General features: G+C 40.4%; 1 pseudogene; it reads right to left on the bottom strand.

Moving 5' to 3' along the window:
• Window positions 1–9,274: 9,274 nt before the first annotated feature.
• On the bottom strand, window positions 9,275–13,702 carry LOC147892720 (laccase-4-like; annotated as a pseudogene).
• Between the last annotated feature and the right edge of the window lie 219 nt (window positions 13,703–13,921).

The raw sequence follows: 13,921 nt of genomic DNA, 5'->3' as shown, positions 1-13,921 counted from the left end.
AATTGATCAAATAGAAACCATTGCTAAATAATTCAATAAGAACTTCATCAGGAGAGATTGTCCAATTGAATGCGTAGTGCTCTTCCATGTTAGATTGCAACAATTCTTAGCAAGATATATTCTGTGTGATAAAGGACTACTAGCTAGAGTCAACCATCACATCATAAGATATGAGGTACAAAATCGAGAATCTATGCATGCACGCATAATGCTATGGGTAGATGAACAAGACATAGAGATCGTAACAAACCAGATAGATGCATATATCCATTACATGAATGATTTTAATAAGTGGCGAGAGAATCCAATTCAAAGAAAGCTTAACTTTATGGTAAAGAGGAAACAAATCCACACATGTAGGCCAACATGCAATCTATTTGACTCAAGCACAAACCACAAATGCAAATATGGATTTCCATATCCTATACATTTAGAAACTAAACCTATTTTAGATCCTTTCACACAAAGATGGATCTACTTCCGTTCATCCCTAGAACATCATAATGTCGTTCCATACCATGCAGGAATATTACTCTTGTGGCAAACACATATGAATATTCAAAAAATAACCAACACAGGCCTATCATATTACCTTCTAAAATATGCTATGATAACCGAACCCATGGGACTTCCTATTTCAAACTATAGTAAAGTCATAGAATTGAAGGACTCTTAATTCATAGCATATATTACTCAATTTTTTCATTTTAAAAGCATTAATAATTTTTTCCAAAACTCAAAAAATATTTCATGTATGAACTATTATTTAAAAATGCTTTTAAATACGTCATGTTTTTAGTGATATATAACTCCACTTAAAACAAATCCAATAATAACCACTTTTAAGTGTACTACATAAATTTTCATGTATTGTTACTCTTATAAAATATTGTACTGTATTTCAAATATTTCTACTATTATAGTGCTTTTCTTGATATCATAATTAATTCTTCTCAAATCGCAAGTTTACATAAATCTATGTTCTAAATTAACTTTAAAAATTAAGTAAAAATGGAAAATATTATTCAACAATTTTTAGGAAGCACTAAATATATTCTAGTTCAATACAACTACCTACCCGGATCTAGTTGGGACTTTTTGTCATCATCAAAAATGTTTTGAGGCTTTATATAGTGGAGTCTGTTTTAATTTCTCCCCTTGATATAGGATCTTAAATCCCTCTAGATACCTCATGATACATCTCAATATTGTCTCTTTTTTAATTATTCCTATGGTGGGATATGGCCTTTTTGTTAATATATACAAATATACGATCTTCATTTATATGATTTTATGTTGAAGTTGGGAGTCCAATCCTGAGAGTTTATTTTGAATGACTTTTGAAGCGAAAGGATGAATTCATGAGTTGCTCCATCTATAGTCCAAAGCATATTACTTTCAATAAAATTTTAAGAAATAATTTGTAGGTTTTTCTCTATGATATGCAATAATGCCACATAGAGATATTGTATGCTTTCCTTTAAAATGATATACTTATTTTTGAATTCAGATTAGATACAATATTATCTCCACGTTTTTATATGATACCTTATTGGTACATTTTAGGAGTATCCTTTCGGTAGTGGCAGTGGAGACAATTTCAATTTTATTGTTACAAATTTGAGGTGTACTCTTACATGGTTATAATTATTTACCACATTGGTTAAACCATCGTTGGGTTGTCTATTTCAAAATACAAGGGAAGTAATTCATGTATTCCTTGTTCGTGGCACCATTAACAGGAAAAATTCATAGAAAATTGTGTAAATGGCTATAGGCATCTTCATCATATACACCCTTGAAATTCTAGAACTTCACATGGATAGGCTATGTTGCCTTTGTTTTAACATGCATCGACTTGGGATTCTCTAGTTGTAGTAGCACATCGATGACTGGGTCAGGGTCTACAGGGTCACGTGGTGATCTAGGCATCCTATTCATAACCCGAATTTGACAAGTGTGTGATTTTTTTGTCATGGTCATCCTATCCAACTACAGTAAGACATAATGCTTAGGTTGTAGGAGCTCAGTGACCCACTAGACTTGGGTAACTAATCATTCCATATTGACAACTGTCTTTGTGGCCATGGGTGCCATGTGCTCAGCCTAGTACTCGGGCACCACAATGCTAAGCAGTCATAGCTAGTTCCTCATGCCCCAATTAATCTTCCACATAGACTCACCTTCCACCAATCAGAGATAATATTTTAGAAATGCTATAAGATTATGGCTACCATGTGTTCAACCTAGTACTCAAGCACCGCAATGCTAAGTAGTCATAGCCACTTCCTCATGCTCCAATCAATCTTCCACATAGACTCACCTTCCACCAATCAAAGATAATATTATAGCATGTGGTCTGGTTGGTGAATTTTGTCCACATCTTGATTCTTGCTCCACCTCCATTGTAAAGGTAGGCCTTCTTTGGTTGGGATCTATCTCCAAGGCTCATCTAGCCTCAAAACTTGACTTACATCTTCCAAGCCAAAGGCCACACTCATGGCTCAGCTCTTGGTGAGAATCATTGGACAGCACAAATCCTGGCTCTTTGTGGATAAATTCTCAGAATCTCATGACACCATCTTGAGGACTCTCCCATGATGAGCCTCTTGGGATGTCTTGAATAAAGCTTAGGGACTAGCTTGCTCCTATTGTTAATTTAGTAGTCCAATGCCACCTCCTCATGCACATGGCCAAGCCTTCTCCATCCTTGAAATCACTACTATTACTTCCACTCACCACCATAAACTGTCTATCTCCCTTGTTCCAATTCCATTTCAGCTTTCATAGCCAAGTCTTTTTAAATTCTTCCACCTCAACATAGGTGTTCAGGAGAGAAGATGTATACCTTTAGCACCTTTTGAGTGTGTATTAGACATTGGACAAAGCTTGAAGAATCCTGCAAGTTGTCTGGGTACACTCCTCTACCCAAACAACAATAGTCAACCAAGTCTTCAAACACTCCAAATCATCCCTGACACTTGAATGTATTATTTATAATAATATGCTATCCCAACCAATTATTGTAAGTCATTGCCTAGTAGCATCAATTGATGCTCACAATGTATGTGCACTCAGCTATTGTGCTCATTTGACTCAATCTCACTTCTTTCAACACATTAGTCCCTAGCATGATTGCCAATGTTTATGGTAATTTCTCCTCACCACTCCATTGACCAATGATTGTTGTTCTTGGATGCAAACTGTGCTTGGGTGGAAGATGCCCTCTAGGCTCTCTTTCACTCTGAGGTTTGCTTGGTGTGTGGAACCTACTTAGTGCTAGGGTGCAAGAGTCAGTTGTTGAGAGTTCTATCATGGGGATTTGTGTTGTGTGGGCAAAAACTTATGGAGATAGGGAAGGCAAGCATGAACAAAGAGAAGCACAAGCATGTAGAAAATCAATAACAAGCCGAGTTACCAAGTACATGTACAATAAAGTAGGCCTTATCCTATTACAAATAGTGGGTTGCAATCCTTTGCAATGTGCTTATTCAACAACTAGAAACACACAAACTCTCACCTTGGCTTGAGGCACTATACTAATTAAAGAGATGGAGGCTGCACTTAGACTCAGATAAAAAGACCAAAGAGAGGGTGAGTCAAAAGCTCACTCTACATCAAACTCTTGACTTAAACATCTAGAACTCTAGACTAGTGAATTTTGGTGAATCTCCTTTTGAACCTAGGAACTCGTAAAACTACTCCTAGGGATTGGCTCCATGGCATGTCCTATGTTGGATCTTCCTTGATTCTTGGGTTGTGCTATTCAACTTCTCATTGGTAGCTCCTAGTTGGCCCATGCCTAATTACTCAAATTTGACTCAAGTTGGTCAGGAAACTTGAGGCCAACAACTTGCAAGCTAAATGAATCCCTTGGATTGGATTAGCTTAGAGGCGCATGCTAATCCAATCCTCAAGATTGGATTTGTTGGAGATTGTAGGCTAACCGATCCCAAGGTTGAAATTTGCATGAGCTTGGAGGCTAATCCACGCTTGGGTATCATATTAGAATCATGACACCATAGAAGCTACAAGCTAATCCATTCCTTGAGATCAGTCTATGAAATCTAATATCAAGTGTTGTATTTGCATGTAATTTTGGCAAATTCGATCTCGAGCATCAGATTTCCCTTAGACTTCATGAGAATTTGTTTGAACACAATTGCATCTTATGAATTTTGTGAAATTCCACCTAAACTCGATCAAGTTTCTTTGAAAACCTATACAAGTTTATCCTCAAGATTGATTTCATTTATGTTTTTGTGTATGTTTCTTTTCAATTTTCTCATTGGTATCTGATAGAATCTTTAGCCTCTTTTCCCATTTCCACAAAGTTGTTACATCAAGAAATAATTTCTTTTCCTTCAGAAAGGCCATTTTCTATTTGTTCGTAGTTTTGTTCTATTTTTACAATGGATTTTAATTTAATTGAAAATCTTCTCCTTGTCTTTGTGTAGACCATTGGAGTTAAATATTGTACATAAGACGGGGAGTGTTTCGAAAAGTGATTTCCTAAGGTCTTCCCTAAAACCACACCTATCAAGGTTATAAAGGAAAGTAAGACCAAGCAAACTTCTCTAGTCTCCAAGTCCAAGTTATTTGCTTCTGGTGGTCATCAAAGATGTATATTAACCATAAATTACCTTCACAATGACTTCTAGTAGCAGAGCAATATCGAGATGAAGACCCTCAAGCATAGTCAAACCATCCACCCATACCCACATCACAAATGCTTCCGATGACTTTTTGGATACCAATATTTTACTCTTCTATTTGTCTAGGAGCTCCATTCTATGGGTGGATGAGAAGAACTATAAATGATGTGGCACGGTGAGGTCAATTACCTACAATGAAGATGAAAGTCCATCCATCACCTTCAAATTGTCTAGTGGGTGTCTAGCAAAGTTGTTTCTCCTCAAAAGTAGATTTTTTTTCTTGATAAAACTATGATTTTGATAGATTGAATCCCCTCTCTCTTATCAATGCATATTGGCTATCAACCTCATCAACAAGAAGGCTAAGGTGATCCAAGCATACAAGGGGGGGTGACCACCCCCACTAAATAGGACCAATTCCCTATCCAAATTGAATCCAATATCCCCATCATGTGAACCTGGATTTAAATCACTCTAATCAACCTACTGTCTAATCCTCAACCAAATTCCAATCTCCTACCTAAGCTTCTTAGTGTAGGTTGCATCTAGGGAATCAAAGATATTTAAATCTCCAAAGGAGGAGAAAAAGAGGCCACAACTAGGAAGTAGAAGGCTCAAACAAGGGAATAGCAGTGGCAAGCCTTGAACCCTCAAAGAACAGACAAAAGCCAATGCCCCAACAATTGGATGTTACCTCATTGCCATCTTAGATGAGGAGCATGATGTAGGATCTCCTAGAATAGAATACTCCTTGATAGCAAATTGATAGGAAAAGCATGTGGACATGATGACTATGGAATTGAGGTGAAGAATCTTCACATGCCACTTGTTGACCCAAGGTTTTGGAAGGAGACAATTGGAAGTTAAAGAGCCACACCCACTGTATGTGGTAAATCTAAGAGTCAGAATGAAGATCAATCCTTTTGGATCCAGAAAGATCCCTTGTAGGCATCATTCATCTTGCAATAGGTGTGCATAGTCAATGATTTGCCTGATGCCAACTAGGACATGGGAGCAAAGTTCAACTCAGATAGTCATAAAGCATAGCTAGACTCTAGAGAGCCCCAACCCTCCTACAAGGATGAAGAGTCTAAGCTGGCATATCTTGAAGAGCCAATAGAACCTAAAGTGGTTGATCCCTTAACTAGGGGGCAACACATGTTTTGGGATAGACGATTGTTGCCATATTTAGCTAAAATCATCGAGAAATCATCACCTAAAGAAGGAACATGTTTCTACTATCATGCTACCCTTTCTAGCAACATGACTCGCTCAAAATTTTCTCCCATAAATCATTGCCATTTTCTCCCATAAATCATTGCCATTTTTGTCGAAATTTTGGCATGCCACTTTAAAAAAGGTTTGGTTCCTATTTTGTTCAACATTTCGGACCACAGGTGCGTGGATTTTTTATGTAATCATTGCCACATTCTAGAGGGATTATTGCACTTGTTGCCTCCTTGGATTTCTTAGTTTAGCAAAAAAGAAGTCTATAGTTACTACCTCTAGCTGTAAAGCTAAGTATATGGTAGCACAACTATGATGGAATGTATCTGCTCTGGAAACTACTTGCAAGTCTTCACGTTGATCATTCATCTCCCACCACTATCTACACTGACAATCGTAGTGCTTTAGCCACTATGCACAATCATGTGTTTCATGCACGTATTAAGCACATCAAGGTCCATTATTATTATATCTTAGAACAACTGTCAGTAGGAGACATTCTCATGTTATGTTTTGGGAGAACACAATTCGGTAGATATCTTCACCAAAGCATTTCCATGACCTAGTTTGAAGCTGGCAAGCTTTACACTTGATTCCATTTTTATATGATAGTGTCACATTTGTAACAATGGCATAAATTCGAAGTATATTTGAGATGTTTCCAGAGTACTTCAGTCATGCCCTGGAGGGGCATTTGTTATACCTAGCCCTGATATAGCCTTGTAAGCCTAAGACAGTCTAGTTAAATTTTATTCCATTTGGGACAATTAGTCCAGTTAGTCAATATATAACTCTTAGGACTTTTAGTCCTACCCTAGTCCTAGACTAGCGTTAGTCATTATATTGCTTGTACTTTCACTTCAATTCATTCTGCAGACTGCAGTTTGCATATCTTTTCATACCTGTCATTGTCTCTAGTCTCCCTGCATCCAACACGTTTCTTCTCTTTCCATTTTCATATCAAAGCAGTGTCAGGATCAACGCTTGTGTCATTATGCTCTTTGAGTCTTCTGTCTTCTTCAATAAGCAATGCTACTATGTCTTCATAAGATGTATCTTTGCAAGCCAGATAACAGTTAGGACTTGAGAGAAACGTGATCTCTTGAGGAGCATAGCAATCATGTCACCATCTTCAACAACTCCTCCAAGGCTAGAGAGCGGCTGAGTGACAAACCCAATATATCCTAAATGTTCACTGAGATCACCACATTCATCCTTTTTTAAATCAAAAAGCTGTTGCTTTAAAAAGCACCTTTAAAGTGAAAGCTTTCTTTCCAAATAATCTCACCATTTTGTCCCATACCTCCTTTGCTGATTTTGTGAGATCTAAATGGTGTATCAAACTGTCAGCAAGGCTGAGACTGATTGAAGCTATTTCCTTGTCATTGCAACCCTACCAAAGCCAAATTTTTTCTACATTTCCTTCTGGCTTCTGGGTAACTCCTTTGACAAGTTCCACAGACCATTGTGCATGAGTAATAACTGCATCTTTGTCTGCCATGTTGGGAAGCTGATGCCCTTGAATCTGGCAATGGTGTGACTGCCTTTGCTTTGCTCCATAGCATCTGCTGCAAGCTATATGTGCACGAATAGGACATTGTCTCATATGGGATGTGACCCTCTATGGTGACCTCATGTGCATAAGATGTATTTGGGGGAAAATAGCACATAGCAATAAAAATCAATCATGCACTAGGTAGCTAAATTTGTATCCACATGTGCCGTGCATGTTCTCCTTCATGTCTCAAGTGTGATTAAAAAAGGACAACTACACCCCTAGAGCCACATGTCCCAATTTTCACATCGTTGTTTGTGTAGCTCTCTAGGAAACCCCCTAGGTCAGACCAAAGGTGATAGTATGATTCGAAATAGCCATTTTCAATCTATCTTATGTCCTTGCCTCATGGGATTGACACCATCATGTGCTTTCTACATCTCTCTCTTCCCTTTTTGATTTCTCTTGTATGATTTCTTTGCCTCTCCTTGTATGTATCCCATTCCCCCCCTTAAGGTTGAGTGCCATCACTAGGACCATGGAGTCTCCCTTTAATGCTAAATTGCTTGCAACATCATGAGGTCATCATCCAGATATGTCCTAGTCCATTCATAGCTGCCCTCATACTCATCAAGGTGGATCTATTTGCCATAGTCCTAAATTTTACGACCATAGGCGTTAAGAGTGCATCAACCTTGCCCACTCTCTAGGCTACCTCAAAGGTGAGATTGACCCCCATCTCAGTGATCAATACTTTGGCATCTACCAATGCAGTATCTCCCATTGCTCAGTCTCTAGTGAGAACATTTAATGCTTTACTATTCCTTCTCTTATCCTCCTTTAGGGCATCAATGTGTAGAGGAGTATGAGCCTTCTACTAATGCTTGCTCAAACTAGCATGCTAGGCTGCCTATGTAACTACTTTAAAACGTGCATCTCGTCCTATCATCTAATTAAAATTTAAACACTTATCTATAGTTCCACCATATCACACAAACTTTGCACTCCTTTGCCCAAAGTAGGTTTCTTAATATCAAAGGCACTTAATGCAAATATGACTAGTTAGATGACAACAATCACATCTTCCACTCCTTTCCAAAACATTCATGTGCTTGTAATAAGTGCCTTCACAGCTCTTTCTTTCTTTCTTTCTCTCGTCCTTCAATGAAGGTGGCCTAGAAATCTTGAGATTGTACATCCAATCTCTATTATAGCATCCTAATTTTGGAGAATTGGTTCCAAGTCCATTGAGTGTATAAAGAATTGATTTTAGATAGGCCTTTTTAGTATTTACTTAGATTCGTACTTGTAAAAACCATGACCTCATTGATGTGTCATTATGAATGCCAGTATTGTTAAGATTGGAATACAAGAATTTATACAATGTAACAAGGACCTATCCAAGGTCCCCACAAAGAATGAGGTACATGTGTTGGGTGATCTAGAGGGCCTTAGAGGCTTCTGTCATGGAGGGTAAAAAGGGGGAAAATAAGGATGGTTATTTTGGATGTTTTTCACATGGAAAAGCATATTTTGGATGTTTTTCCCTTGGTGCATGACATAAGGATCAAAGGGAAAGTGAGACATGCTATAAAGGAAATGCCACATCAATGGTTCTCAAGAGTGTAGGAATCAACATCTTGAGCTCTAGAGCATGGACTGCTATTTCCCATGGTCCCACTCTATTTCCAGGGTATTTCCCCTCTATTTTCCATGGTGCATTTGCACAAGTATTTCCCTTCCATGACATAAGGCCCATGGACTAAGATATCTTAGTCATTTGGTGTTTTTCTCATTTACCGATGGGGAAAAAATGGAAAAATACCAAATGAGAAACTATCTTCGTCATTTTCCCGTTCGAGATCGATTTTTCGCTTTGAAGTTGTACTAAATTATTTGGGGCTTCTTCGACATGCATCAGGATTCACGATTCAGGGGCATGGATTCAGATGAATATCGAAGACTGAGTCTGAGGAAGCAAGGGTCGCGACTCGACATTGATCGACGTCACTCGAAGGATAAATGTAACTAGCTGCATTTGGGATAATCTTTCGGTGGAGGCGGCAATTTCTCGTGGCTTCCCTTGCCTTCTTTCACGATCCACGCCATCTCCATCCCCCAGGATGTGTGCATCTCGAAGTGGCAATGCATCACCCAAACCCCTGCAGCAGCCGCGGCAGAAATCATTAATCACACTAATAGCCCGTAGATTCCGAACTTACATTGAGAGAAATGTCACCGATCGATTGTCGTAACACTATCGTTTTAACTTGCTCATTTGATCACGCATGCAGCAGCTAATTCTGTAGTAAGAGCCGCCCACTAATCCTACCCAAACAAGGGTCTGCAATTTGAGTCTTAGATTTACCTGGATTATCCGTGAAGAATCGAATGGCCACCCATCCTCCTGCTGGAATCGCCACCGTGTTCATCGCCGGAGGATCCACCAGATTGAAGTTTTCAGGGTCTCTTCCCGCATCGTAGTTCCCCACTCCCAAACCCACTACATAGAAATTGTACCCGTGCAGGTGGAAGGGATGGCTCTCGAAGAACAAAGTGCGCGCGTTCTGAAGGACCAGCTGCACATTGGATTTGAAGTCCACCACTTCCACCTTTGTGCCAGACTGTGCGTGCAGGTTCGGCAGAGTGACCCCGGTATAATTGTATTGGACGAGTGGCACGCTGGGGAAGTCAGTTTGGTAATCATCTGAGCTGATTCCGGGCTTTCCAGCACTGTGCGTATTTTCATAGAATGCCTGAAAACAGAAATTCATGAATCAGCCGCTATAATTGGGCACTTGCCACTCCTTGAACGCGAACATTACATAGTCAAAATTGGTAGAGGTGAATAGAACGGTGTGCTCGCACAACAAACCTGTAAGATGGAGACTTCGGGATCGCGGAAGGTGATGTTGTTGATAGCCGTCGATACCTTCTCTCCCAAAGGGCCATGGCTAACTTGCCCATTGGGGCACTCTACCAAGGAATATCCGGCTGTGAAAAAGAAGCTCCGGTCGACTGTTTTAGGAACCGATGCGGGATGTCTTTCAGTGTTCAGGCTCCTCAGGCTCTTCACGTAATTCAACGCGTACCCACTGTCGTTAACGGCGGGAAACGTGGGAAATTTCATCTCCTTGGGCCGTTTGTGCTTCGCACCTTCGTAACGAAAACGGGCAGTTGCTGCAACCTTGGGGTATGGAACATAATCTGTTCGAGAAGGAGAGTACGTGGAAGCGCCCATGTAGTAGTCGTCCACGTCTTGATTTGCGGTGACCAGTACGTCGGCCGTCTGCCCGGGTGCCAGAACAACCACATTGGTTGTGTAAGGCTTGGACAAGGAAGCATCCGTTTCCACCACGGTGAGTTTATGGCTAGCGATTTGGAAAAACAACTGGAAGTTCATGGCAGCGTTGATTATTTGAAGAAGATAAGTTTCTCCTTTCTTCACATGGAAGATCTCTGCATCTGCAGAAGAAGAAACAATATAAAATCAGACTAACGCGGAGCTCCAACTGAATTTTTTAACGCCAGGTTACATCAAGCAATCAAGCAGCTATGAAGCGACCCGTCTCTATATTAGGCTTCGTGATAGTAGAAATGCTTGCCTTTCTGGGAGCAATTGTAGAGCAGACCAGGTTGTCCGTTGATGGTTAGAGCATTCGACAAGTTGTAACCTCCGCCATCCGCTAAAGCGTATTGTTCAACATCCAAGACATCCATATTCCACCATTCCCCTGTACATCAAACGAGCGTGTTCGATGAGTATAGCAGGCTTTACACAATCTTCTCTCCTCCACAGACCATAGAATTCAATGGGACGAATTCAATAAGTAAAATGAAGAAGCAGAATGTTCGTACCTAGAACAATTGGAAAATCCTTCCGTGGCTGTATTGGGAATGGATATGGTACACCGTGCTTGGGCAAGATTATGAAGGCGCCGTGCACAGTGGCTCTAAGCCAATTAAAATGTGCGTGCCAGAAGAGGGTGCCCATTTCTCGGACAACTGTGAATGGACGAAGGATTGTTGTGGACGCAGAGGGCACTGTGTGATATAAGCAGGTCCATCTGACCAAACCGAGAACAGCTGCCTGACTCCATGCCTGCATTACACAGATTTCGAATCGCTCTCAGAGGGGCACCTCCAGAAAATTATTCATCATATCACGGCGTTAAAAACCAATGACAGCAAGCTGGCCTATGCAGGAGGAGCTGTACCAGTGTATTGTGAGGTTGTGCGCCACAAGGTTAGTCACTTTTACGAGGACACGATCACCCTGCCGAACATACACTTTGGGTCCTGGGAATTTCCCGTTGACTGCCACAAGTTGCTTGGTGTGGCACAGTCTGGTCACGTTGGTGTAGTGAATCTGACCGAAAAAAAGAAACATCAGGACCCGGACGCTATAAACAACCTAATCGTGTCGCATGCAGCGAGTTCTTTTTACCTTAAAATGAAGATGGTGGGTATTGGTTCCATCCTGGTTAACTATGGAACGTCCCGCAGAGGCCAAACCGAGAAGAGCTGCAAGGATGAGAGGCAATAAGGGATTGATAGAGAGATGAGGAAAATGGGAGTCGGTGCGAGCGTTGAAGCTAATTTGAAATAGGGGAGGTGGACAGTTGGAACGATTGCAGTGGATTATCAAGGCACTGCTGGACGTATTTGGGCAATCAAGATTCAATAGGATGAAGTGATAAGTTTGCGTGAGAGGGTCGAAGCGGACGTAATAGATATAGGGCACAGTGTAGCCCAAAAAGTTATATGGCGAATCGGTGATGCCTTAGACCAGGTCAACAATACTAAGCCAGAACTTAGGAGAGAGAAGAGCCTCGAGAGCAGTTGGAAGTGCAAAGGCTCCGTAAGAATAGGACTACAGCATGATCGAGTCTATTTTGAAGTGGTGAATTGCTATACGAACTTCTTTGATTTGATGCGATGAAAGGTACTCACGTTAGTGTCTCCATAACAGGTAATCTGTCAGATCACATTTGCTTTGGAAGGTAGTTCTCCGGTTTCAAATTTTGCAGAACGTAGTTTTTGGCTTTCTTTCACAAGATTTTGGAAGTTTCTACAATGACAGTGAACTACGTGAGAGTAATGAATTGAGATTGACGCATTCAAAAAAAGTTTTGATGGGGTCCAACTCCAGAGTCCCGACTCGCTGTATATTATAACATATCTTCGTTGAGTTCGTTCAAACCGCTGCTCCTCGGCCATTTGGTCAAATGGCGATCCATGCTTGCTTTTAAGTTTTAATACACATCGCCGATGATCGTTTGTAATATAATAATACTTAGCATGGACTAGCTTTTAATACGTATCGCGTTGTTCTAAACGATGATTGTTTATAATATAATTAGCTCTTTATACGTCCAGATCGCGAGTTGTAAGTTGAAGTAACTTCCAAGATCACGAGTTGTAAGTTGAAGTAACTTCCAAAATCTTTACGGTATGCAGCCTAAAGAGATGTTTTGGTTTTCTTCCACCTCCTTGACCCACATATTTGTAGATTGATTTTTACTAGGCGAGCACTAGAGGGTTCTATGGAATACTCTAACCCCATTAAACCATGTGGCACATCCTAAACCGTTAGATCAAGAGTGCCTTTATTAGCTACTATACTTAACAAGGGGACATATACATAGAATTTTGTTTTTCTTTTTTGTGCTTTTCCCGTAGAGAAAGAGTGACCTGGAATCTGCCAGTGCCAAGTTTTTGTTACTTTCTTTTTTAGTTTGTTGTATAATTTGCAGCAATCGTTCAAGGCATTTTTGGAGTACAATTTGAACGATTATGTAGTGCTAGAGTGACAAAAAGTATGTCTTTGGATGATTGTGCTCATGATCACCAGTTTGATAGACGATTTATGTTTTGCCGAGACAATAGAATGGATGAATACCAAAATGATGACCATTGTAGAGTCTACTTGCCGGAACCATGGATTGTTGCTGGAATGATGAACAATTCACTTGTGGGTGGGCAGTATGATACTCAATGGAGTCGAGGAGTTCTAGCACTGGCACAGCGTCATCTCCGATCAGACCTACGAAGCGGTGGTAAAGAACTCCAATATCTCAATTTTTGCAACGGAGTTTGAAGCCTGCAATGTCACCTATGCTAAGCCTGAACATGAAATTGGAGCCCACACTGATTCTTATGGGGTCTTCTCCAAGGTTTGCTTGCCCTTGCCTTGTATCCTGCATCTATCTCCCACATCATTCTTTCACCTCAAAATCCCAGCTCCCAATCCACCGTTAAGTTCTGCATCAAAGACGAGCTCTCTCCTTACATGAACTACCCTGACATTTAGCTCACCTTCCATGCCAACACCAATGGTCTACTGCACCTATGGTCCTAATGCGCCAGCTCTAAAATGTGGATGTAGCACAAATTTGGTAGCATAACTCTTACTTCTATGTAGGTTAGAGGATGGACCTAGGGATAGCTCTTTACCACGTTCCTCTAGTGTCTAGCCCTACCTCTCCTCCACGATTGCTTTCTCATCAGTTCTAATTCGGCAAATCAATTCTTAATGAAAGCT

Source organism: Dipteris shenzhenensis, chromosome 16 (assembly GCF_047967505.1).
Source record: "Dipteris shenzhenensis isolate YYH24624 ecotype China chromosome 16, Dip_SZ_1.0, whole genome shotgun sequence".
In the NCBI taxonomy this organism is placed as follows: domain Eukaryota; kingdom Viridiplantae; phylum Streptophyta; class Polypodiopsida; order Gleicheniales; family Dipteridaceae; genus Dipteris; species Dipteris shenzhenensis.
The sequence above is the reverse complement of the archived record's forward strand: the minus strand, read 5'-3'. Positions and strand labels throughout refer to the sequence as shown.